General features: G+C 44.9%; 1 protein-coding gene across 1 annotated transcript in view; it reads right to left on the bottom strand.

The window, feature by feature from the left end:
* PAK3 (p21 (RAC1) activated kinase 3) overlaps positions 1–27020 on the bottom strand; it is a 112577-nt gene extending 85557 nt beyond the window's left edge. Inside the window, exon 1 of the mRNA XM_027888381.1 lies at positions 26999–27020. The gene's annotated coding sequence lies outside the window, so the exon portion shown is untranslated. The remainder of the gene's footprint in view (positions 1–26998) is intronic.
* Positions 27021–27540: the final 520 nt, after the last annotated feature.

Raw genomic sequence — 27540 nt, forward strand, 5'->3', positions numbered from 1 at the left:
TCCCCAGTGCTGCTGCCCCTCTTCTGAAGGAACTGAAACACTCAGCAGAAGCAGCTGGCACTAATATTTATAGAAACCCATAGAAACCCTGCCATATGCTTTGCTTTCACGGGCATCCACCTCTTCTCCCCTGCCCCGAGTTTCCTTGTTCCGTGATCCAGCAAGACCCAGGAGGGACAATGGCACTGGTGCTGCATGTTCCACACAGCAAGAAGTTCCCTTTGCCTCTGAAGGTAATCCAAGCACAGACCAAAATTTAGTCTAAGCCAGTATCGATAAGATTCAGGTAACTCCAAAGCTCTACATTCACTGAGATAAAACACCATTATCAGCAAAGGAAATCACCTTTTCAATACCATATATTTTCCTAAACTAATAAATCTTCATGCCACAACCCCCTGTTTTTTGTAATGGGGACAAACACCCTCTCTGCTGCCCTTGCATCACTTCAAGTCCTTCCTTACCAGAGGCACCCTTTTTTCTAAACTAAGCAAAAGTAGAGGTAAAAATATCACTACCAAAAAGAAAAAGAAACAACCAAACAAACCCAAACAGAAAATCCCAGCTGTCACAATGAATCACTTCCCAAAGGGAAGATGTTCTGGGATGCTGATATTTCACAGTGTTGTGAAGTCCTGCTTTGGGACCAAAGATCCAAAAATTGCCACAGGATAATCTTTAGCCCAAATTATCATCTGAGGTCCCAGTGACTTTTACACACACAAGTAACCTCTTTCCCTCCCACCACTCTTCTGCTTTGGGCTTCAGATTTCCACAGAGAAGAATTAAAAAACTCAATCCCCACAGGCCATTTTATTTATTAATGGGCAAAATTCTCTCAGTTCTTTCACTGCTTTTCCCATAGCTACCAGACAATGTTCAGATGCCCTTCTGCTTGTGTTATCCATGTACAGCTAAATTACATTTAATTCAATTATGAGTGAAAGCCACAGGAAGCCAATATGACAACTCCACTAGATAATCTTCCACTTCCCTGCCACAATTTCATCCATTTTCTCATTTTACTTCAGGATTCCTGGCTGCCTCACAGTCTGATTTCCTTATTTTAAGACAAAAGCAGAAATGTTTCTTTTTAGTCATGTCAAAGATTTTTAATGTAAGTAGAGATAGATTAAGTTTTGAGATACCATATTTCTTAGATAGTCAAACAGTTCCTCTTTACACTGTTAAATCAGAAAAAGCAAATGGTTAATTTTCAGCACCAGGAGGGACATTAGTCTTGCTGTGTGCTTCCAACAGAGATGCACGCACAAAAATCACTGTGCATTGCACAAAATATAAATAACCAAAACAAAATAAAGCTATATAATTATATGGCATTTTAATGGGATTTTATAATTATATTGCACTTTAATGGGATCTGGACAATTAACTCCCTCCAGCTCTTTGCAGATCTCTGCCTTAGGCAATGACCTTGTGCCAGTGCCCACCCCAAACCAATGTATAAACCAAATTCTAGGGTGACTGATGGCTCTGCTGAGGGACAGTCACGTCCACAACGAAACCAGCCGCTGCTGCCCTGTTCCAGTGGCCAGAACACCCAGCAGGAGTGCTCTGTGTAGCCATGAGCCAAGGGGGATTTCAGCACACAAACCGTAATGCTGAGAGCCTTCAAGGAATCACATCCCACCCGCTCCCTCCTGCTGCACAGCCCAGCCAGGCTGACTGACAGGGAAGGGCATCATTTCACCAGACACTGATGCCACATCTTAAATGAACATGGAGGGGGATGTTGTCTTGGGAATCTCCCTGATGAATATTAACCTGTGCCAACCTGTCTCTCTTTTAAGGGCTGGCAAGGCAGGACAAGTTCACAGATGTAAACTTATGGATCAGGAAATCTAAATTCTCCCTGGGAACTACATTTCTAAATAAAACCCATCCTTTCAGTACAGTGCTATTTATAAGGGCAGCAAGTTTATACTGCTCATTCCCTATTTAGTTTAGCCTTTCTCTAATATTCATTATCTCACTCTCGACTCCTTGCTGTCTGCATATCCATTGTCACCTCTCATTTAGGAGTGACTCATTCTTAAAAGGATTTAGTCAGCTGTGAACAGCCAAGCTGAGCACTGTGCATGGCATAGCCAGGGAAAGAGAAACTCCAGAAATGTCTGGACAGATCTATTCAGATAATCTCTGCAGACAGAGCAAGCAGGCAGTCCAAAATAACCCACCTTGAGTCTTTGGGAATTTTACTCCAGAATTTAGGGTCAAATTATTGCTGCCGTCATGCAGACTTTAGATGGGTAAAGGTGCAGGAGCCTTCTCCTCCACTTCATCCCTGCCCATCACGTCCCTCCAAAGCAGCAGATATTTATCTCACTTTCTCCTAAGCACAAGAAGCAAACCAGAACATTTCACCATCTGTCCAGCAGCAGAGTCCAGGAGCACAGATTTGACCCACTATCCCGTTCTTCTACGTGCCATAAAAAGCCTTCCCTGAGGAACTCACCATCTTTTGCCCCTTGTTAAGGCAGGGGTGCCTTCTAGTGGGAGTGATCTGAACACACTGCTCTGTTAGATCCCATCTCATCTAAACACACTGCTCTGTTAGATCCCATCTCATCTGAACACACTGCTCTGTTAGATCCCATCTCATCTGAACACACTGCTCTGTTAGATCCCATCTCATCTGAACACACTGCTCTGTTAGATCCCATCTCATCTGAACACACTGCTCTGTTAGATCCCATCTCCTCAGCTGGCGGCCGCCTTTTCTCCCGATGAGCTGGCTGGGATGGTGGCTCGCAGGTCCAAAGGGGAACTGGGTGGGTGGCTCACAGGTCCACCCAGGAAGCTTCTTATGGCACAGGAGGTCAGGAGAAGTGAGCAGCTGCTGCTGGGGCTTGAGGGAAGGGCAAACTGTGCAACCCTCACATCTGTGGGAAATGACAAGGCAGCCTCCAAGTTCAAGATAGCTGGGTACTGTACTGTACTTACTCACTAGGGAAAGGAAAAGCAAGCCCTATATTAAATGAGAATTCGCTTTTAAGTTTAAAGAGCGTGGCTGAAGATCACAGAGGTGTCCAAAAAGCTGTGCTAGCAAAATGCATCCAGCTTCCTCTTCAAATGAGCCTAATAAACTGGGAAAACCCTGTCAGTCTGAATACCCTGTAAGTTAGTGAGGCGCACATTTAGTCCCCGACAAGGCTGATTTCCATGCTGCAGTCACGTGCAGTTCAACCCAGGAGGACGACAACTCACCACACCACCTCACCTCTCTGTGGCCCAAGTGCCCCTGCTTTTGGGGTTTGGTTCAGAAGGACAAAATAAGTCCATCTCTTTCTTCCTCACCCACACCCCCTGAGCCTGCGTGGGCTGGCTCTGCACTCAGCTATGTCACAATGGAACAGCTTTCTGCCCACAACAAGGTCAGCTCTCCCTGGGACTGTCCTGCCAGATCCTGGCATGGAAAAGTCAACTCTACCTTTAAAGTTCCAATCTGCAAAACAAAGCCATCCCAGAAAAAGACACAACCAAAGAGAGATAAAGGACGCAAAACAACAATGATTCCCCCTGCTCTTCTGCTCTTCTTACCAGAAAAGGGCAAAAGTCAGAACTGGTTTTGATCAAGGCCCTGTTGTTGCTGAAAGTAGTACATTTGAGGGATGGAAAAGTCAGGCAGATAAATGGTTCTAATTTTGGCATATCCTGCTACAAATGCACCACATAGTAAATCACCCCAAACCAAAGCAGACGCCAGCAGAACTGGTGTCACGAGAGCAACACTGAATCCAGACTTTGGTTTCAGTATCTACACCAGAACAAAACATGGCACACAGATGTCCACACCAGAACACTGCTCAGGTTGTGCTGATTTTCCTTTCACCTCCCCCTTGCTTACGTCTCCTGGCAAATTATATTCCTCAGCAAAAGAAAAAAAAAAAAAAAAGTTTGCTGAAGGTAGAAAACTGGAATGTTTGCTGAAACCAGACTGCAAGACAATCAGAGAGCAAGTGTTGCATCTGCAAAGAAGCATTTCCCTGCAGAACTAATTCCAGAAGCCGTTTTCATCCAATTAACGAGGTGAAACAAACTGTTGCTAGGCCAAAGGAATTTGCTTAGCCAATCTATTTGGACAATGTTTCCGCAGCTTTCACTACAAGAAGCTGGCAACATGAGTTCTCTTTCCTGAAATCAGGAGGATCAAACAAGAAATAGCCTGTCGTGGATCAAAACCACAAATGATGGCAACCATTACTATCCAAATTACACAGCAGAAAACCAAGTGGACAGATACAGTCCAGCAGATCATGAAACTAAACCTGTCTAAAAAAAAAATATTGGTTTTTCTTGAATGCAATCCAGTTCAGGTTATAAATCCTTAAGAGTTTGTCACAAGGTATAGCTCTACCACATTTCCAAACCAAAATAAAATTGAGGGAAATTACTTTTCCTACAGAAACAGGAAAAACAAATAAAAAAAGAAAATGTGGAACTCATTTCTTGAGTAAGAGTTCCCTAAGAGATGTCACAGTCACAGCTTAGTCACAGCTTAGTACATGTCAGGCAAATCTTGTGGATAAGGGATGGACAGAACCTAGATCAACCTTATTTCTTGTTCTCCCTATTTACACTAAATTTACTTTTCACATTATGAGTGTATTAAATTGAGAAACACTAGGCAGGGAGCTCAGCAGGGAGCCCCCATTCCTGCTCGTGCTTCTGCTGCAAGAGACAACAGATCTCTTCTTGCTAACCCATGTATTGTAAGGAAATCCTTAATAGTCTGGAGAGTAGATCATACCACAAAATATAGTAGGACCTTGTAGGAGGAGTGCTGTCAGGTTCCAAATGGTGGCTGTCTCACCACAGCAGTAGGAAACAAAAATTCATTTGCCCTGATGTCTTGCGAAGTTGAACATTTAGGCCATCTCTTTGGCACCAAGCAATCCACTTGCATCTTGAAACCTTCCCACATCTTCCAACATTGAACAAACAGCCCTGAGCAGCAGGGACTTTTCTTCTTCTAGAAACTCTTCACCCGACTTTTACACCCCTCCACCCTGCAATGATTCAGAAAGAGATTAAAAAATACTCCTTGTAATTAGCGACCCAGTCAAATTAGATTCACATTGTTTCTCCTTCAGCTCAACTACGCCTGCAATCCTGTCTTTAGCTCTGGTTAACCACTGTTTGTCAGTCCGGTCCAGCACACAGATGAAATCCAAACAGCGTGTTCATTCCCGGGGGCGGCTCCGGCTGGGATGCTCCGCTCGCCCCCGGCGCTGCCAGACTTGGCAGGAGCCAAGGAAAAGGCACAGGGAGAGCTGCTCTGCCGGGAGACAGAAACACCCAAGGTGCTTCTCATTAGAGCCTGCTGGAACTCACACCCCGCTCTCGCCTTCCAGCCTTCCTCCCTGGGAGCATCCTGAATACAAAACGTATGAAAAGCACACGGGGAGACAGGAGGAGGGAGGGGAGGGGAAGTCAATATTGCTGTAATGAAAATTGTCAAAGCTGCCTTCTCTTTTCTACTCCTAGATACAAAAATAGGAGTAAGGAGATCAATTTTCTTCCTCTTTATTGCCCCCCCCCCCTTTTATTTTCTATCTTTCCAAGCCTCTCCAATTTTGGCAAAGTACAGAGTGGAAAAATTACACTGTTGCCTTTTTCTCCTCAGTTTTGCTTTGGAAATTTTTCACAAAATTTTTTTTTTTTAGTTTGGATTTTTTTTCCCCAAAGAGTGGGGAAAAGAGAATACGAAAGAAAATACCCCTATAAAGACCCTAAGCTTTATTCATGCAACTGCATGTTGAATTAAAAAATGCTGGGGGTGGTGGAACGGCACATTCAAGAAAAACCAAAGTAAGAAAAAAAAAATCAAACACAAAAGGAATGATTTCTTTCAAAATAAAATTAGAGTTCTGTTTCCTTTCCACCCCTCTATCAAAGAATAGGAAAGCATTTTATTCCAATCTTGTATAAATTTTCTACCAAACCCTTTTTAGGGGTCATAAAAAGTAATTTTAATTCTGTGCTTTAATTTTTAAAGCACAGCAGCTTGGCATGTACCATGAAAGGTGCCTGGTGTGCTATTGCCACGGCAGTCCACTGTATCATATGCTGAATGTCTCTCCAGTGCACTCGTCTCCAGAAAGTGTCTCTGGTTTTCCTGTACCCTGTGACACCCTTGTCCTTCTCAGGCACACAGAACTGATCAGTAAGATCACCCATACACAGTAGAAACATCACAAGTGCATTAACAGTCTTCCCCGAGTCCCTGTATTCAATTACAGTCAAATAACCAGTAAGTTCTGCTCTGGACTGCTGTGCACACTGGTTATGTCACACTTTGCAACCAAGGCAAGACTGTCCAGGGAGCCATTATGGAAGCCAAAAAGCAGCTTGAACTTTTAGATCAAAAAGTCTTGCTCTACACAGGAAAAATTTTATTGCAAACAGACTCCCTTTCCTAAAGGGAGCCCACACATGCCCTAACAGTTCACTTTGAGTTAGGAAATTCCCTTTCACCAGCACGTGCTGCTTGCTTTCATCAAAGGAAAATTCAGCGGGCGGGAAAGGAGGGGGAGAGGTAGGTGTTGGTGTTGGGGGAATTTGTCAGCTGCAGAATCAGAGAGTAATTTCTAAAACCCCAAACACTTCAGCAATAAATGTGCATCCCCCAGGAGGTGCAGGCCCTGCGACGGCCTCCCCGTCAGCGAGGAAGCCGCAGGAGGACAGAACCACTCCCACTGAAGGACAACCAGGAATGGGAATTCACCTGGCAGAGCGCACAAAACACAGCAGCAAAACAAAACTTGGGATGGAGACATCCTGGGATTTGTGCCCTACCTGGGCACGTGTTTGATTTCCACACTCCCCCAGCAGGGAGGGGAGGGCACGGCTGGCCCAGCAGCGGGGGCACCTCCCAGAGGCACCTGAGCAAAGCAGCCTCGTGCAGGAAACCTCCTACCAGCACTCACACAGAAGGTACAGAACACAAAGCTTTGCCACGCAAAGCATCCAAGAGGGACAGCTGGAATTGCAAACCAAAAGCAAGGTTTCCAACGAGCATTTGTTTATACTGGAGCGAGCCCAGTGCAACCCTCACCCCCTCACTGCTGCCCCGGTTCACGCCTCTCACCTCTCACCAGGGCCCTCCGATTGAAGGGTGAACACACCCCCGCCTTTCCTGCCCCTGCTGCAGCACAACAGCCTCCAGAAAGGCAGCAGAGGGCCAAGCAGAAAGAAATGAGCTTTAGTTTGCCCCAGCATCTTTGCCAGCCTCTCCTGGAGGTTCACACCCCAGCCCTGGGCCGACCCACAGTACCCGGTGCCTCAGTCAAATCCCCTGTGGCTCTGGGAGCTGGCTACGGATTCATCCTCAGGGGATTTTGAACCCAAGGTCTGATCCAAACGCTTTTCTACACAGGCAAATTCAGATCCAAATGAACATCCAGAGTCAGACTCCACACCCTGTGCTAGTGTGGCCAGAATCCAGGTGTGAGAGGTGTTTGGGCTGAGGCTGCCTCAGCAGCTCTGCTGGTGCCACGAGTGAAAAGTCCACTTTTCTGAGAGCCTCCCTTCACACCACTGACCAGAGGGGGTTGCAGAGGGTCAAGTGCCCAGAAAACAAGGACCTGGACAAAAGAAAATGAAAATCAAATGGGAATAAAACATAGAAATATGGGAAGAAGAGAGATATAGGATGCATGACTGACATTTTATAGTCTCCACCCCACTTTGCTGTCCCTAAAAGCCCTCAGTGTGGCAACAAAGCAATTATGCCTCACTCCAAAGCTACCAAGAGCAGTGGGAATCCCCTTCCTGGGTTTGTGGGGTTCAGGTCCACAAGGCAGTGATAGATGGGTTTCCCTGGGGGTGTGGGCAGGATTGCCATCAGATCTCAGAACTTCACCCATTTCCCCTCTGGAGGGCTGGGGAAGAATTCCCCACCAGAAGCCACATTGCAAGGTTCTCCTGGGAATGGCAGATCTTTCCCTGTCCCAGTGGATGCCCAGGAGCATGGACTATCCTCCTGATAACAAAGACATGTCTTTCTGCCTGAGACATCCCAGGCATTTCCCAGAAGTCCCTGTGTGGCTCAGAGCAGTTACCTTTCAAAGTAATATCTTTTTAATTTGCTCAAGGACACTTTGTGGTGCCATTAAAGTTTCTCTCCAGCAAACATGCTATTACACAGCTTGGAAATTTAATTAATTAAACAACATGTACAATTTCTTTCAGCAGCTAATGCAGCACAGAGGAAGATGATCTGCTCTTACTTCAGTGCCACTTCCAAGAGGCTCTGAAGGCTCTGGGCAGTCAAACAGCCCCGTTCTGCCCCCCTACCACACCTCTCCTGATCACACACAGTGATTCTGTGCAAAAGGGGATCCTCTCAAAGAGCAGATGCTTCAGCCTACAAGCCTCACAGCTGACTGCCCTCCACACTGTCTTTGCTTCAGAGCTGCCAAAGCTGTTAGCACCTGTAAAATTTTACTACATCTTTAAATCCTACTGTGTGGTTTTCCTTGAAGGTGCCACTTGGCAGATAATTCTTATAGTCCAGTCCCTTGTATGCAATAAGGTCTTTCTGCTGTTACCCATGGCACACTTTTCAGTCTGAATTTCTTCTTTCTCTCTCAAGGTAAAATAGAGAAGGAAATGACTGATTTCTAATGAGATTTTTCAGACTTCCTTCTCTATTTCTCTGCATAAAAGCATTCAATAATAATGATATGAAAAATGGGCAAACTGTTGTTAATTTGCCACATTTTCCTGAGACTCTAAATGCCAATTTCCATTTTCTCCTCATTTGGATTTTTTGTAACAACATTGCTACAAATCAAGGGTTAAACTGAGTCACAGCTTAATCCATTCCCAATTATATTGCTGAAACGAGAAAAAAAAAAAAAAAAAGGCAATCTTGGGGGGAATCAATGCTTTGCTTCCAAAGAATAAACAACCCCACTCAGCAGTTTGCTCATTTATCATCATTCATTTCAAAAAGAAGCTTTATTGGAAGTGCAATACCTTTTGTTTCCCTGGAAATGGAGGGTTTGCCTTGCATCTCCTACATGGAATGAGAGAGCAAATCCACCCAAAGTGATCTGACAGCTCTCAGTGTTGCTAATAATACTTCAATACAAGCAGTTCCCTGATTGTATCACCAGAAGAAGTCACTGATAAAGGACACCAAAAGGCAATATCCCCTGTGGAGATTGGGAGCATCAGGTAAACTCCTTCATTGTGCTCTCAAGTGCCCAGGGCTTATCAGCAAGGCTATGAGGACTGTGTTACCTTGTCAGGAAAAGAGTCTGGACCTGCAGGGCCAAAAGACAACTGAATCATCCGAGTTCAGTGAGTAACTCATTCAGCAGGAGCCTTGTTACTGCACTGCTTTAGTCGCACAGGTTTCCCTCTCGCTCCTGGAGCTGGTGGAGGGCACACCTGTGTGGGATCTCTGCTGGGATCACACAGCTGGACCCTTACACTACAGACATAACCACCAAGACAGACCTATTTTATAGCCTCCTCCCGATGAGAGAGGAACCCAAGGAAAAGTCTGAAGTTCCTAAAGCTCCATCTCTGCCAGAATCCTCCCCTGAGTTTAAACATTGCTGTAGGTTGTCTCAAAATGCACAGCACTGTTTTGGTACAAACCCTGTCTGTAATGAGCAGGAGCAGCTTCACCTCTGCCATGGCCAAGACTCATCCTGAGCCACACACAACCCTCCCACGGAGGGAGCAGTCCCCCAGCTGTCCTCCTCCCCACCCTCTGGAGAGGCTGGGAAAGCAGGAAATCCTTCCTGATCTTCTGTGAACAAGCCCTCTGTCACAAACCCATATTCCGAGGACCAGGGGGAACACTAATTAAAGGAGTAAATATGCCCTGGTTTTGAATATGCAGGCGGCTCCTTGACACAGCCTGGATTTCAAACCAGCTGGCTCTTTGTGGGGCAAACAGCTGCTGGATTTGTCAGGCTTCAATGCCTGTTCAGCCCAGCACCGGGCTGCGAATACACTCAAAGAGATTTCCACCAACACATGGGAGACTCTACCTTCTCCTCCCTCAAGCAGGCACATAAGCCATCCCTTTAAATGGGGTCAGTGTTAATTAACCCACTTTAAGCCCCTTTATGCAGAAAAGAGAATACTTTTCTCTTTCTGTGAACACACAGTTTCACCTGCCAGCTACCACTGCATTGTACAGAACAGCTCCCTTCTTTCACCAGCAGGGAGAGGGATTTTTTGCACCCTCCACGTTCAGGAAGATCCCCAGCAAACAGAGGTGGAAATATCAGCTTATTTCACAGGGAAAGCACAAGTAGAGCTGTGGAATGAAAGGCTTGTTCAGAGCACTCTGTCAGGAAGGTTTGGCTTGGCACTTTTCACAGGGGGACTTCTGGTTTTGGTGTATACACACTGATTGGAAAAACAAGCAGGTAGAACATACAGCATGCACCCTCATTAAGGACTCTCTTTTCTTTACTGCTATTCACACACACACACACATTTCTATTGTCTTCAGTCAAATGCCAAGTCATCTTCTTTCCCCATCAAAAGACCTACAAAGCCCAGAGGACCTGCTGGAAAAAATATTCCCATTATAACACCTTTTAAATATCAAAAGTACCTCAAAGTAACGACTGAGCATAAGACTTACTAATTGGTTGTCAACAACTCAAACATGGATTCATCTGTTTCATGCCAGACTTACCTGTAAAAAAAAAAAACACAAAGAAACAAAATATATTGATTCTCAAAATTTTATGTTGGGCAATTTTCTCCCCTTTTACTTCTGTTTTAAAATTTTAGGTTATTTTAAAGCTACAGAATCCTGTTTATTTGCTGGCCTTGACCCTGGCCTTTCAAAAAAGCTGACCTTCACTGCAAAAAGACCAAAAAGTGTAATTACAGGACAAGTGTTATCCTTAGACTGAAGTCCAGCAAAGGTGCAGCACTGCCATCCCAGCCTGGAGTGCTCAGTGGGGTAAACTCCACTGGGAAGAGCACGAGGTTCAATCAGTGACCTTGGGGTAAAAGCTGGAATAGCATTAACTCCCAGCACTTGAAAATCAAGAGTCAGGATTAAAAGTAATTACACACAAACAGCAGTCTTGGGGTTGGGGACAGAGGAAGGTTTCTCCTCTTTGGATCAAATTTCCACTTTCTCTTTCATGGACGAGGAACACAGGAAATTACTTCCTTAAGGGACCCTGAGACTTTCCCCTGAATCCAAGAGCTGAGGCCTTAAGGAAAACCTCAAAACAGCAACATGTGTAATAAAATAACACTGCAAGATGCAAAATTAAGACTTAGCACCAGTATCCACCACCCCTCTTTTTCAAACAAAGACAAAATTCCAGATTTCCTCAGTTTTACTTCAGAATATTCCCCAGAGAAAGATCCTTTCTGGCTTCCCTTTGCTATGGTGTGTTTTCCCCTGCTTCCCCCTCCCTTTAACCTAATTTGTTCCTTAGATGTAAATCTCAACTATGCCGATTTCATAACCAGCTCATAATATTTTTACATTAACATTTCACATTATAAAAGACCAAAAAGACTGTATGAAGAGGACCCTACTGTGATTTCTTGTTTCTGCCTCAGAGAAGATAATGTTGTTTACCAACATTTACCCCACTATAGGGTAGGTATGGTAGAGCTGTGTGTGTGCAATGTATCCACATTTCTGCTCTCCACCCCAGCTGGGGATCTCTGACTACTGGACCCCAGGCATGATTTTAATGGGTGATTTTTATAGGTGTGACAGCTGGAGTAAAGCACTTAGCACTTGTGAAAATCAGGTCTCTTGGCTTCACAGCCAACCTGGGCATTCAAAAATCATTACTCAGATCCTAAAAAATAATGAGATTGGCTTCGGAATAAAGATGGGTTTTAGATATTACGGGTTTTATTTGCCTTATGGTGTTTATGCCTCTTGCAGCTTCAAGCTCCAACAAGGAGAACTAGAAACTGTCTTTTAAATGAAAACAGAGAATCTTCCCATAAATCACCTGACTTCTGGAGCTAGGATTTTAGGAAAAAATATACAACCTCATCAGACTGATGATTCATAGTGACTAGCAGCACATACCCCCATTAGAAGTATGTTTTCTTCTAGAGGTTTCTTCCAGGCAAAAACGGTACTGGAATTGTCATCTCCCTTTGTGGATGCTGTTACCCAACCTCTCCCAGTTATCACAAAGGGGACACCTACATTCAATAATCAAACACATCTGCACTGGCACTTACAGATCCACACTGAGTGTATTTCAGGGGAAACCTCTTACACTGTTAGAATTGTCACCCTCACTTCATGCAGCCTGAGAGTCTGTGCCCTTTGGCTATGTGAGAGAGACATCAAGGCTCTCCTGAATCCATCAGTGTCTCCCCAGGTTTGGGATGCAGTGATCATCAATTAGCCTGAAGTCTGGCTCTCTGGGAGGCCTCGATGCAAAAACTTCCAAAGCTCTGGGGAAGGTTTAAGGTAAGATGTAGCCTTGTACCTTGCTCACTTTGAGGGTGGGAGATAAGGGAGCAGCACATTAATTGTACATCAGGATGTCTAAGCCAACCTCCTCCTCCAGCACTCCCATACAGGCATGACAAACCAGCCCTAAGGTGATAAAAGCCTTCCAGACATCAGAGAGGCTGATCAGTGGCACACTAGGGATGCACTTGCAAGTTCCCTCTTGAATTAAAAAATGCAAATGATTCTACAGACAGAGGGGGTTTTTAACATACATTTATATATTTCAGCCCTGCCACACTCTTTGAGTTCTGTTGCTGAATTCTCTTCTGGGAGAAGGGGGATGGCAAGGTAGTACAACTGTTAGAGTAAATAATCAAACACAAGCTTTGCATGAGACAAGACTCCATCCACCCTCTCAGGATCTCGAGCTGGCAGGAAGGTCACACCTCCATCTCCTCCCGTTTCAGGGGGCAGGCCATGTCCTTGCACTGCTTTGGTGGCTGCACATCAGTGTTTGTAAGATGGCACTGCAAAACCATAAGATTTGGTGCTGTAGATCACCCTGGAGTGCAAGATGGCTGAGACACTCATCCTACGTTACTAGGATGAAAGCTTTTAAGATGGCTTTTAAGAGCCATCACAGCTGTTTCCAAGTTATTCTTCCAAGGTGTAAGTCTACCCCCTTTTCCAAGAAGTTTTCTTAGAAGTAGAGCAGCCACGTACCATTGCTATGACGATGCAGAGGCCCCAGGGCAGGGATCAGGACCTGGTAGCTCTTTATTGGTGCTTCACTTCCAACACTATAACCAGAATCAGTTTTGGCTGGCGACAGAGCAGCTAAGAACTAATCATGAAGTTAATTGAAGTTAATTTTCCTACCACTTTCACCTGTGTTGGATAAGTTGAGGACATTCAGCTATCAGTGCAATCAGAGGTGGAGTTACGCAAAGGGGGAGAGGATGGGATGTACGGCCACCGCAAAAGAAAAATGAATGCAGGAGCAAAGATCATCACAATCCATCCTGCTTAAGATAATCTGAGAGGTCTATCTTTATATAACACAGTTTGGGAAGAGATGTGCACACTCACTGCCTCCCTTCTCCCCCTGCAAACTCCCCATGCTGCTCTCATAAGAGTCCCTGGTAAAACAAACTAAACACACACAGCTTTTCAAAGAAGGCATCAATGCCCTAAAATAAATAATCCTTTAAACCCTTGTGCATTGCAGCACTTGCTGGGCCCTAGGCAGGGAGAAAACAAGACAAACTGCAGCTGTGAAATATGAAGTAAGACAGGAATGAGAAAACATTCCTTTCTCCTGAGGAAGCATATGCAGAACTGCAAGCATTTTGATCTACCAGTTTAAATTAGGCCTTGCAAATCAGCTGCCTCATACGCACACAGAGCTGGGACAGAGCTCCTGCTGAGCACATGTAGTACAGACCTGCAAGCAGAAGGTGTCCCAGCAGCACCAGGAGATGAACAGAACCAGTAGGAGGAAAACAGCAGTCCTGCTCTTCCCAGCTCCTTTGCTGTTACTGTTTTATTCAGTTTTCTTCCTCGCCCGTGTTCTGCTAGAACTTCTTCTGCTTCGAAAGGAACCATAACTGTGCACAAATGCAAGGACATGTATCACACCACAAGATGTTCTTTAAGGTTTAAATATGTTTCAGTCTGCAGGTATAAGGTGAGTACTCACGGGAATAATGAGGAAGGAGAAGCTGGTGACTGGGGAGAACACACTGTAGCTCTTGTTTTCCAGCCAACAGTCATCCTAGCATGGCCAGGTACACTCAGCCCAGACGCTCTATTAGAAGCACTTTAGCTCAGCCTTTCCCTGGCTTTGCAAGGTGGGAGGAAGGTGCTCCCACTTCCAGAGCCCATCCACTGTGTCTAACTCCATGTCACATCTGAAAAAGGGTGAATGAACAAGTTCCAGTTTCCTAGTGCTGGTTCCTGGTTAACCGGGAAGTTTTGATTCCCAGCTGGGACATCACACCAAGCAGCAGCAGCAAGTTTGGAGAGACAGAGAGAAGGTTGGTTTTCCAAAATCTTTGAGTAACAGGGATATCTCAGCATCTTAAAATACCTACCTAGGAACCAAGTGCCTTGGTCAGTTCAGATCAAGTCAGAGATACAAAAATAATTGTGACAAAAGCTGAGCCAATGTCAGCCATCCTTGTCCTCTGGCCTCCCCAGTTGTCCTTCTCATAACAAGGGGAACAGGAGACAACCAGTAGCTGCTACCAACAGAACAAATGGAATATGCTGTGGCAGTAAGTTAAGTTAACTCAACTTGAAGGAAACAATATTAGGCATTCCAAAAGCAAATAATTACATTCTCCCTAACTAAAGTTGTCACTCTAGAGAGTCTTGCACAGAAAAACCAAGACTTGCCCACTGCAGTCCTGCCACCTCTGAATATATCTGTCTTCACAATTTATTTTTAACCTCTCTGGACACAAACTTTCCCTTGCTGTTGTTTGTAGAAATGTATAAATGGGGCCTTCTTGAAGATGGAGACTTCCAGGCTGTGATAAAGGCTTGGAAAGCTGTCTAGCACTGCTGCAGTCTCCCCAAGAGTTTCTGTGTCCTTTGCAGAAATGTTATTTCTCAACTCTTCAAAGGACCTCAAATAGATTTTGACAGATAACCCTACACCTTATGTAAGCACCAGCATGCTAACCAAACTATTTTTCCTATCCAGTCATCAATGAAAAACACAAGGAACACAGCACTGACATGGGCAGACACCAACTCTAAATTTCTAACAATGGTCACTTCTGGCTGTTTCTGATTTCACTCACTCATCAGAACCTCGTTGTTATTGTCAACTGTCTTCCAGTGGAGTGGCATACATTACTTCCAGGGAAGAAACTAAAAACTTATTTCAAAAGTGTTCAATCAACCCTGTCAGTATATCTTGCAAGGGAAGAATCAATAAGGAACACCAGAAATTAACTGAAATGGTTTACTGTTTCATACCATACACTGCTATTAATTATCAGAGTGTCCAGTGTATCCTCCAGATATAAATATTTCCCCCTATATGCCTGTCTCAGGGACTTCCTTCTAGTTTTTACAGCAAAAAACTTCTGAGTTTTAGATTTTCTGAAATACATATTCACCCAGAAACTTTAAGGAGTGCAAATACACGCTGCTAAAATATTACTCTCTTTTCTAAAATATATATGTATTATTAGATTCACCTCTGCTGAATTTCACTTGAGTTTGGTACAACTTACATGGATGCTGGCACTAAAGAGAAGCCTTCTCCTCATTGTCCTCATTTAAGGGAAAGAGGTCCAGCCTTGTATTTCCAGTGCCTCCAGATTAAGCAAGGATAGTACTGAAGAACACTTTGTTGGCTCTGCTGTACTGTCAAGCTCTTGAGACAGGGATGGGAAAGAACCAGCATTGCGCAACAATCCCCTTCCACAGTGTAATTAACTCTCATTTTCCCTGGCCCTGCAGTGCTTGTCTCCTTCACCCATAACTAAAAGAAACACCAGAAAGCTCTGCAGGCAAGGGAGGGGACAAAAGCAGCTGCTCAAAGTTGTTCTCCCTGTTGGCTGTACTGCTTACTTAGGTAACTGGCTATTTCTTTTCATCACAGAGGTCACCATAAATAAATTCTGCACACACATCAAGTTGGAACAGAGCAATCAGGAGAGTCAGCATCCAGAACCCAAAATTACACTCTCACTGTATCACCCAACAGCCTTGGGTGATACTGTTCCTTTCTCATTCCACTATAAAGTGCTCCTTCGCCAGGACACCACAATAAGCTTGACATCAGCTGAGACCACATTGCTTTACCATGGCCTCACCATCTCCCCACACCTCAAACACCCTCAGTTCCCCTTTGTACCCCCACTGTGAGCAGTTTGGGGCTGAATCTGGCACAGCCCCAACACTCCCAGTGCCAATCCAGGCCTGGGGACACCGGGCACAGTATCAGCCATCCCCCACTTCCTCACCTGTGAAATGGAAGCCAAGATGCTGTTTCCTACAGAAGGCTGCAGGCTGGGTGTCAGATCAGGAACAGCCACTCACCCCTGGCAGGGATGGAGCAGGAGACTCACCAGTTGTAAGCTTTGTGTGCTCTGCCTCTTTGGAGACCACCAACCCAGGCAGCAGGGCAGAAGGACCTGGTTTGCTGACTACCAGTTGAACTATCCTGACTTGTACCTGATGGGCACTTGACAACGAGCAATCTAAGTACTCACATGCTGAACAGAAGCAGGAATTGCTTTCTAATTAGAGCCCTGGACACCAAAAGAACCATATAGCTAATAAGCACAAACAGGATCATCATTAGAGGAGACTTTATTAGGTACTTACAACTGAGCTTGTAGTCATTTGTCCTGACAATAAGCTTGGGCAAAACTGATCCTTTGTACCTCAGCTGGTTTAATTAGACTAGTTGAGGATATTTGATACCTCGTCCCTTTAGCCTCTCTAAAAATAATCCCGTTGTATGTCCTATTTATTAATTTTGATTTATATCAAGACAGTCTTCTGTTTCTCTAGGGGGCATTTACAAAAGTTAAAATGCAGAGCCAGCCAACAAATCCATCCAGTAGATAATGAAATGACCTTCCAAGGAAGTAAAACCCCATCACCCTGAAAAGGCAGAGAAGCCTTTGTTGGATTTGCTGAAGGTAACTATAGCTTGAAAGATGGCATCTCTGCCTAAGAGGTTGGAAAAAGTGGTGGCTATCATGTTTGAGTGTATTATTGAAAGTGACAGTTATCTCTGCATGCTTACAATTGGAACTTCTGATTTCCTAGACTATAACAAATGCAGCACTGCTGTTCTGGATGGCCTAGCATTAATAAAGCAAACCAATTTTGAATGCCCAAGGCCGGGACCTCAGGGACAGCAGATGGTGCCCAGGACACCCATTCTCACATTAGCATAAGAATAGCATGGAGTGGGTCACAGATTGCCTTTGAGCAAGCTTTCAGTTGTCCACACAGCCTCTGCCTCCTACCAAATGAGACAACAGCATTGTTTGGGATTTTTAATTTAGGTAATCGGTGCTTCATTACACCAAATGTATTTCACAAGCAAGTCAAGCAACAAAGAAATCCATCTCCTTTGTAACAACCTGCACTTGATGAGCACCTTATTCAAACTTTGCACACACAACAGAAGGAAATGAACAGCCTTTGTTCATATGCATTAAAACACTTTAGACAAATGACACAAGAGTTCTTAAAATTAGAGCTTTTTTTTTTTCTTTAAATTGCTTCTAATTTTGTGTGTAATCAATTGCAGCTGTAATTACTTGTAAGCACAAGTGGTATATTCATTGATATCCAACTTGACTCTCTCATTGAGACCCAGAAGAAATTCCAAATAGAAAACTGGAAACTGTGACTCAAATTCTTTAAAAAGAGCATGAAATCCATATGCTTACCTGAGTTCAAAATTAAGACTGTCCTGATCTCAAAAGAGGCAAAACTTCACCCCGTTCCTAATTCAAGCCTCAGAGTTAAGTAAAAAGCAGCAGATCAAGACTCAGGATATCATATACAAACTTCCACAAGATATTTTGCCCTTTCTGGGACACACAGGTAAATTCCACTTTAAATAAGGTGTCTCACAGAATGTGAGACATCAATAATGAACAAAGCCTTTGTGCTTAAATGTCTGTCTTCTTGGCTAATTCAGATTTCTGAAATATTTAATAATTAATTTCTGATTTCTAAAAAAATGCTCTGCAGTCCTTTTATAGTTCACACTTTGTGCCTCTTGAACAGGGATGCTAAGCTGAGCTTCTTCCTGGCTATTAACCCTCAAGAGAATGTTTCAACTCCACTCATCACATGCATCAGGCAAATCAAATCTGGAAAAACCTACAAGAAGAAGCCAGTTTATGGAAAAACAGGAAGCACATTAACTGAGAGATGACCTACTACCTCACAAGCTCTCTGCAAGAAACACACAGAAAGGCAGAGCTCATTTCATTTTTTTTTTCTTCATCTGAGAAATATGACGGAAAAAAAGGGGTGTTATTTCCACTCCCAAACCCAAGGGACTACAGAGGAGCTAAAACAATCCACACAGGTGTCATGTGCCCACATCCCTCGTCCTCATCACTGCACTTACTCTAGGAAATAGCAATCATGGCTTCACCTGTTTGGATCCCTCGATATCCCCATGACGGGAACTTCTGAAGCAAAGACTGGTATTAAAAATCTGCAGGGTGTCCAGTAGATGGTCAACCTCACTCCAAGTCAAAAGTGCAAAGCTCTAGGGATGGCAGTGCCCTGGATTCACTAGAATGGATCCTGGCAGGCTCAACAAGCCCTCAGCTTGCCAAGCTGTTCTCCAAAACAAGCCTGACAAAGAGCTAGCAAAGGCAAGTCACTCCACACCACAGGCACACCCCAGATTCCAGACATGGGTGATGGGAAGGCAGCTGAGAATTACAGATTTACACACAACACAAACTGGCACAAGGAACAGATGAAAATCTTTTGTTGATGTTGCTGTTCTTGTTTCTCATATAACACAGTTTTCATTCCCTAAAGCCAATGTACTAATTGCCAACTGAAAATAAGTCATTTCATCATCTTACTTGAATAAATACCAATAGTTCTTGAGCTTGACTGGAAAATTCAAGAAGCCATATCTGGGCAGTGAAAGCAAATGACTATTTCTGTATCTTGCTCAGCACATTTTCTTCTATATTAATTCTCCAGACACACAATGGAATTAGGGAAAGCTTTTGAATAAACTGGAAGATGTTTTGTGTCACAAGGTCACTGGACTCCACTGAATTATGAGGGTCCCTTCCCGGCTAAGGAGTTCAGAAGGTGGCTGAGGATTTTGTAGCTGACAGATGAAATATGTAAAAACAATAAGGACAGGGACTGAAAGCTGGTTCCCTAGGCACTTATAAGCAGAGCTGCTTAGGGCTTATTTTTCAGAACTGTTGAGTTTCAAGAATTTCAATTTTCATTGGACTTCCTTCCAAAGAGATACTTGTAGGGGATGGAAGTTCTAAAAATTAACACCAAATGAGAATTTGCAACCTTGCCACTGGAACATGGCCCACTGGAAAGACCCTCTGCTCAATACTCAGCATTGTTCAACAGAAGAAAAGGTAAATCTAGCAGCATTTCTTGACACTACCTTTGGGGAAAGAACCCTCCACTGTTGCAGATGTCTCCTTCTAAGTGGTTCCAGAAGGTGAGCAGATGCAGAGAGGTGGTAACACTTGCTGGAGGGGAAATGTCATCTCCTCCTGTCAGTGCTAAGGCTTCTCACACTCATCACACAGCGAATGAGTGATAGAAAGAAGACAAACATTACAGTAAAACACCATGTAAAGATATTATGCTGCTTTTCTGGTGGATATTTACAGCCAGAGAGTTGGGATGTGCCTGTAAAAGTATTATTTTGAAGTTATCTCTAATATCTAATTTATTCTTCTCAGATTCTGTTAAGCAGCCAAGTTGGGGTGTTCTACAGAAAAAACCCACACTGTAGCTATAGCACTGCAGGCAAGTGCTGAATGTTCTGTAAAAACATAAACAGTTTCTTGCCTGCAAATCTGCTCTCCATCATATTTCTAATCTTTCACTCCTCAGTTCCCAAGACACCAGAACCTCCTCAGTTCTGTGGTTACCTAGAGTTTTCTCATGGAAACAAGCACCAAACACATCATAAAGAAAACAAACAATAGGCAAAAATCCCCTAAAACAACCCTTCAGCTTATTATTCCCTTATTTTTCCTGTGCAGGCTCAGAGCCAAAGATACTCCAGCCACTGCTGTGGAGATCAGTGGTAAAAGTCATTAGCTGCTAGCAGAGGAAAAAATCTTAAAATAAACAGTTCTTCAAGGTATAATTTTTCCCCTGATAAAAATTAAAGAGGGGCAAAGCCAAGAGACCTCTTTATCTCCCCCCTTCACTAATTAATAATATAAGCACTAACCTGAAAATGCAAATGGACAGTTTCTTTAACCCTATGGGAAAACCCCAGAAAACAGGCAAAAGGCTTCTGTCCCCTTTGTCCCGTGGCTGCCACGATCTGCGGGTGGTGTGGCAGAAATGAAATCCCACACTGTGATGGAACCTCGTGTCATCTGCCATGGGCATGAGCTCCCCCAGAGCACTCTGGGGTGAACAAGGGCCTGGGCAGGCACTTCTCTGCAGAGCCTTTCTGAATATGAAAGAGGAGGATATTCCATTTCAGTCCTTGCAATTGTTAAGGATTTGCAGTGAAATGGTAGTTAAAGACCTGTCAGCCCAAAAAGTGCTGCACTTAGGGAGCTTTTGTATGGTTTGCCTGTAGCTGTCTTTGCAAAGGGTGAGGATAATACATAGTGTATTACAGAGATGTAAAAGAGATAAATAAAACTAATTTTCTATCTGGAAGAGGCAAAGTGCAAGGAGGTTAAGGAACAATCCAGCCTCTTACAGGCAGGCAATGGGAGAATCAGGGACAGAATCCAAATAAGCTGATATAGTCCTGTGACCTCAGCACTGAACTGGTATCTTCCTGTATTTATGACCCTCTTTCTCAGATAAGTTTGTCCTGCCAGTGTGTACTCCAAAGAGTGACCATGCTGGTCTGGGAGTCCCTGCTGCAGGAGCTTGTGCAGGTCAGGAGAGAAGGTTCCTTCAGTAACAGTCTTTCCAGAGCTTCTTCTAGAGGTCAGAGATCTTACTGCCTTGTTTGGTTTTGGGCTCTTCCTGACTTTTCATTTAATCTGGAGGATTTGATTCACTGTTTCTCGGCAATAAACTGTTTTCCTTAAAAGGGCTAAAAAAACTTTGATGAGGCCCTTGAGCAGTGGAAAAACTGATGAGATACAGTAAAGGTTAGGTGTCGAGCAAAGCTGAAGATCAGGGCAAACACTCCTATTGAGTTCAATGGAATTAGACTGGGATTTCTAGGCATATCTTTTCCTGCTGCTCTAAATCATATTTTTATGTATTTGTGTAACAATCTCAGCATGCTGAAAGAGGGAACTGGTAACCTCTCCCATAATTTACTTAGCTTCTCCATGGATAATATCAGGAAAGAAACAGGATTCTCTGGCTGCCTGCAGTGCACCCTCACATCGGTGCTTGTGGGGCTACAGAACTACCACTGCCACTATGGAGTGTTTTCTTGCCTACAACATAGATAACTAAAACCTAGAACTCACCAACCAGGCAGTCATCCAGACAATGAACTTAACAGGACTCAAAAAGGGGATTAGAAATTCAGACAAATATGTTCCACCAAAGAATTCTGGCAAGGTAGCACCCAGAACATGTCCATGTTAGCCCTTCCTGTATCACTGCTACAGTCACAGACTCACTGAATGGTTTGGGTTGGAAGGGACCTTAAAGATCATCCAGTTCCATCCCCTGCCATGGGCAGGAACACCTTCCACTAGACCAAGTTGCATTATCCTGCTTGAGCCTATTGGAAAAGATATCATGAATCAACTCCATACAACCTAATAACAACAGCAGAGAAAGGAGCAGTGGTCCAGCAGATGGGTGGGATGGCAAAAGTTAAATCTGAACTTCTCAACTTCAGCACTCACAAATGGTGTATTTAGGAGAGGACATTATCCATTATTTCACCTATAAAGGTGGTTTTATCTCTTACACAGTTTAATTTCCAATCTGCTTTGGCTGACACATGTTCCTATCCCAGAACCACAGAATATCCTGAGTTGAAAGGAACCCACAAGGATCACTGAGTCCAACTCCTGGCCCTACCCAGGACACTCCACTAATTCTGAGAACATTTTCCAAATGGTTCTTGAACTCTGTCAGGCTTAGTGCTGTGACCAATTCCCTGGGGAGCCTGCTCCAGTGCTCAAACAGCCTCTGGATGAAGAACCTTTCCCTAATATCCAACCTAACCCTCCCCTGGCACAGCTTCACGCTGTTCCAAAGCTCTTGCTCAGGCAATCCATATCTTTCTCTTTCCCCTTCCCACAGAAATTTATCCCATCTGCAGTGTTTGATGCTCAAGGTCTCAAGCTGCCTTGCAGAAAATGCTGCCAGCTGATGGTATCCAGGGTCTGAAGTTTGGGAAACTGCTGACACACTGGTTGGTGACTTTGCTTGGGGCACAGTCAAACAGTGCAGTGTCAGGGAAGGAAATGTCTTCAGCCATACAAATATGACAGGCTGGATCCACTCCAAAATCAAACTAATCCCTTAGGGGAAAAACATGCCAACAAATGGGGTTCATGACGTGAAACTGCAAAAGGCTTACGGAAAACCCCACAGGTGGAAGAAGACACATCAATTCAGCCCTTCCTCCAGTCCTGTAACACGGCCCACAGTCTGTCACATAATGCTGGATTCAAAGGCAGGATTTAGGAGAGAGGTTCATTGCCAGGCTACAGCTGTGTCAATCTTACCTTCACGTCAGAGGATCTTAGTGCACTACATACGCTCTCGCACTGCCAAAACCCTGTCTGAACAAGGTCTAGTCAGAGAAAAACCATCAGGATATAGAGAAAACTGCAAGGCTGCCTGCAGTGGGCAGCAGCTGTAAGAAGGATGTTTTTACAACTCTTTTATCCTCACCTTCTCTCTAATCTACCTATCTATCTATCTGTGTCTACCACGATGGAACCAGACTCTTCCAAGCGATGTGCAGTGAAAGGTAAACAGACACAAACTGAAACACTGGGAATTTTGATTAGATTTTTTTTCATAAGGATGGTCAAACACTAAAATTGCATCAGAGAGATAGTAGGATCTCCATTTTTGGAGATATTTTTAATTTAACTGAACCAAGTCCTGCTGAAAATTGGTCCTGCTTTGAGCAGTAGGTTGGACTAGGTCACCTCCACAGGTCACATCCATCCTAAATTATTCTGTGATTTTTCTTGGGTATATTTGGAACCATACCTTAAGGCTTTAATAAATATTAATACCCTTCTATAATACTTAAGCTGACCCTCTGCACTGATGAAGAATGAGACAGGCTGCTGGTGCTCAGCTAAGAAGAATAATAGCACTACCCACAAAATACCCCCAACAGTCAGCATCCACTCTGGAGAGGTCCACGCTCAGAAACCTTCTCCAGTGCACTCAGTGAACATTTCATCCACCAGGAAGTGTGTCCAGGGACACACTATCCATACCCTGCTGTGCTCAACAGACCAGGACCCTGTGACTACAGACAACTGGTTCCATAGTGAAACCTTCCAGAATGTGATGCACTGGAAGAAAGATTACTGGGGAGAAAGATCATAATAAAAAATCCTATAGGATCTCAAAATGCATCTTATTCTATCTGAAGGGCTAAGGCTTCAACTAGGCAATTTTAAGGCACTCACTTAATTTTAGAGAGCACTGGGAGTATTTACATATACTGGAATAGTTATGATCTGATGATTTCAAGTGATATCTATTGATGCCCAAAGGTATTTTTGGGCCCATACTTTCTCCACTGTCTGTCTGTTTTCATGTAGCTGTTTGCCAACTACTGACAATCTGTTTAGAAATTCTCAGGGAACACGAAATCCGGAGGTGTATCAGTGTGTGAGCGTCCACTCCAAAACCTCTGTGAAAATAACCTTCAGGGATGGCAATCAGCCAGAGATGCAGTTTGAAGCCAGCTAAGACACGAATAAATATTCATGGCAGCTAAGGATTTTGTATTTAATACCATTCTGCTAATGCAGATAAATATTCAGATTTCCTTGGCTCCTGGAGAGTAAACCCAGTTTAAAAGAGAAATCCACACAACAGCACTCAAATAACACTGCCACTGCTGGGAGGGGTTTGGGGGGAGGTGTTATCCTCATTTTTAAAGACCAAGATGAAATCTCTGCAATTCAAACATCTACATCAGAAAACAGACACAGAAAGACTCATGCTTCCCCCTGGATCACTGGATCACTGCTGCCTCGTGGCAGAGGGATGGCTCTATCTGTACCATACTGTTCAGCACTGTGCTCTACCTCCAGCTTTCAGGAGTGTATTTCAGTAGCAGGTAAAGCACCTCTCACTTACCTTGACATCTTTACAATGAACAATGTAATTCAAAGTTAAGATTTTACTACCCACTGCTCAGCCTTCTCTCTGTTAAGGCAAATGTTTACATGGTACAAATCCCAAGCTCACCACTGAGTGCAACCCACTCTGAAGTGATTACCTCCACAAGACTCAGTTTACACAAAAGATACATAGTTGAGTTCGACTTAGCCATGCTATTGCAGCTGTTAACTGTGTTACAGCAACAGATCTACACAACCACCTCACTGGCTAAAAGCAGGGCTTTCCTCTCCAGCCAATCAGGGAGTTGTGTCCTGTCCCCACAAGAAATTTAGTCACATCCCAGGCAGAAAGGCGGAAGTTACTCAAAGGGAAGCAAAATCAAAGAAAATTATTTCCCTTGCTCTGCAGATTCACAAGCAAAAGGATAACTGTGTTCCATAGCCCATTATTAAAACTCTTTGCAATTAACCCACGACCTCTCACATCCCAGCTGGATGCTACAAGAAGCTGTGACTGCAGGACCACTGATAAGTCACTTCACTCCCTCACACGTAAGTCAGGAGCCTAATTCATATGCTTGAGAACATGAACTTTTAAATTGTTTTCAACACACCTTCAGACTTCACGGAAGAAAACAAGCAAGATGACAGATGGACCCATTGTTTTTTCTCCTTTTCACAAAACAGTTCTCAGTCTGCATTATCTCACTGCTTTTTAATCCTTCTGTGCCATACCTTCATTTCTGGAAGTCCATATAGACTCAACACTTGCACTTTCTCTTCCCTTGTCACCGTCGTTTCTGTAAAGCGTTCAGAAAGGAGGGCAAGTAGCTCCTAAACAACTCTGTCACACTTGTGACTGCACAAAAAGGGACAAGAGGAAAGGAAATGGAAAGGGAAGTGCAACCACAAGGCAGTGAAAGGCCAGGGTCCTTTCCCCAGTCTTTCACTGGCCTTGAGTAAGTCACTTCCCTTATGTTGGTATACATTTAAGTAATATTAAATTGTTCAGGCTTCTGGCAGAACTTCTGAAGTACAAGGCTCAGCTACCAGTATACAGGTTTGAGGCATCAAAGCACTCTGGAATTCAAGGTGTTCAGCTCTCTTAGGCATCAAACACAAATTTAAAAAGGCAAATTAAGATAAAGAGAATCAGCACATTTATGATCCCTAGTTAAGAAGTACCTTCAACCTAAGAGCTATTGGAATAACCTTGTCCATTCAGCTTGTCAGCTTCTCTACCTTTTAAAACATATACCAGAGATCACAGCAGTCAATATATGTATTCTCTCAGTTAAGATATACTCATCCTCAGCTGAGTCTTTGTATGATCCTGACAATTCTCACTCAAATGAGAATGACTTGAAGCCATACAGACCACAGGTTTCACCTTCGTGAAGAAAACTATTTACACGTGGGGGTGCAATAGTTTATTAGAGCAGTTACTTCTTAAAAAGAGTGGAAAAGATGTTTTGTCTTCCAGCGGCCAGTAAGTCACCCCTGCCAGGACCTCGCTCAGTGTTAGTGACTTTGCTGCAATAAACTCTTTACAGGATGTCAGTGCTCACTATCTCTGTTGGGCACAGTGTGCCCAGAGTCTGCCAGAAGAGAAAACCCGAGGGCTGCACTAAAGTGACAGTAACTGGGCAGAGGGGAGCTCAGCACTCACCTGACCCAAGGGGAGGGCAGCTAATTTAACCTTCTGTCTTGTTTCAGTGGAAGTCCACAGTGCTCATCTCCATTTCTAGTATTCTAAAATTCACCATTACCAATCTCTTAAACTGCTCAGCCAGTTGATGGTGATCCCTTAAATTAGGGCATCAGATCCAAACTGGGAAGGCTAGACAGGCAGATGGATTATGTCTCCAGCAATAGAAGGAGTCTGAGGATGCGAATGGCTCCAAAGACACCCCATTCCGATTAATGTCTTCCTGTGAGTCTGGAAGTGTCTCATGTAAAGACACTCAAGACCATCCCGTTGAACCTCAAGACTAAAAAATAACAAAGAGGTTATTTTGGGAAATTGGTTATAATTGGGAAAATGTTTAATATGTGAAAAGCAATCTTAAGATACTGGAATGGGAAGTCATTGAAGGTACACCTGGCACAGGATTGATCTCGTCTTGGCGCAAAGGACAAGCAGCCTGGCTCGCCGGTGGCTCACAGGAGGAGCCTGCAGACCCCTTGGGATCCCCTCCCGCACCCGCCAAGCTCCCGGTGCCCTCCTGCAGCCACAGCCCCGCAGCGCAGCCCCGGGTCCCGCAGCGTCCAGGCCCAGCCAGGCACATCCCAGAGCCTTTCCCATAGAGCCCACTCTCCCAGGAGCCTCACAGTAACCAGACCCCCCCGCATAGAGGGGAGGCTTCGAGGTGGTCTGAAGGCACAAATTCGGGACCTACCGAAGAGAGCCGGGTACTGACCGACAGCTCGGGGCTCTCCCCGCTGTCCCCCCCAGCCGCAGCCGCGCACGGACCCCCCGGCCGGGCTTTGTTGCCGCGGGTGCGGGGCCCGCCGCTCCCCTCCGGCCGGGGCACGGCCATGCCGGGCACGCCAGGAACAAACGCAAAGCACAGACCTTCTCCCTGGCCTCTCCGTGGGGAGGCTGCGCCCGTCCTGCCGGCCGCGGCCGCGGCGCCGGCGGGGAGCTGGGTCCGGCCGCGCCGCCTCAGCGGCCGCACATCGATGTGCCGCCCGCAGCCTCGCCGCGCTGCTCTCCACCCCCGCCTTCCAGGGGGACAAAAACGGGGCTGCCGGGGGGGGCTGGGGGGAAACCTTCCTATTATTATTATTCTAATATATTCTGGGGGCTTGTGGTTCCTGCAGCCAGGCGGAAGTGAACCCGCTTTCGCCCCCCTCCTCCTTCCGCGATGCTCCGGGGCTGGATGCGGGAGGTCCCGCAGCCCGGGGTGCGCTCCCGGGGCCCCGCTGCCCGCAGCGGCGTCCCGGTCCTTTGGTCCCCGGGCGGGCTGGGGAGGCGGTGCCGTTCCCGAGAGGCAGAGGCTGCTTTGAAATCAAAAAGGGGGGGATCATTCTCTCCGCCGCAGTGGGGGCGGGCTGGCGGAGCTCGGTGCCCGCAGGGAGCGGCTCGGCGGCCCCGCTGGAGCCCCGGGCGGGCAG

This window comes from Empidonax traillii, unplaced genomic scaffold (genome assembly GCF_003031625.1).
Source record: "Empidonax traillii isolate 1590-97213 ecotype Southwest subspecies unplaced genomic scaffold, ASM303162v1 scaffold237:size1322474, whole genome shotgun sequence".
Taxonomy (NCBI): domain Eukaryota; kingdom Metazoa; phylum Chordata; class Aves; order Passeriformes; family Tyrannidae; genus Empidonax; species Empidonax traillii.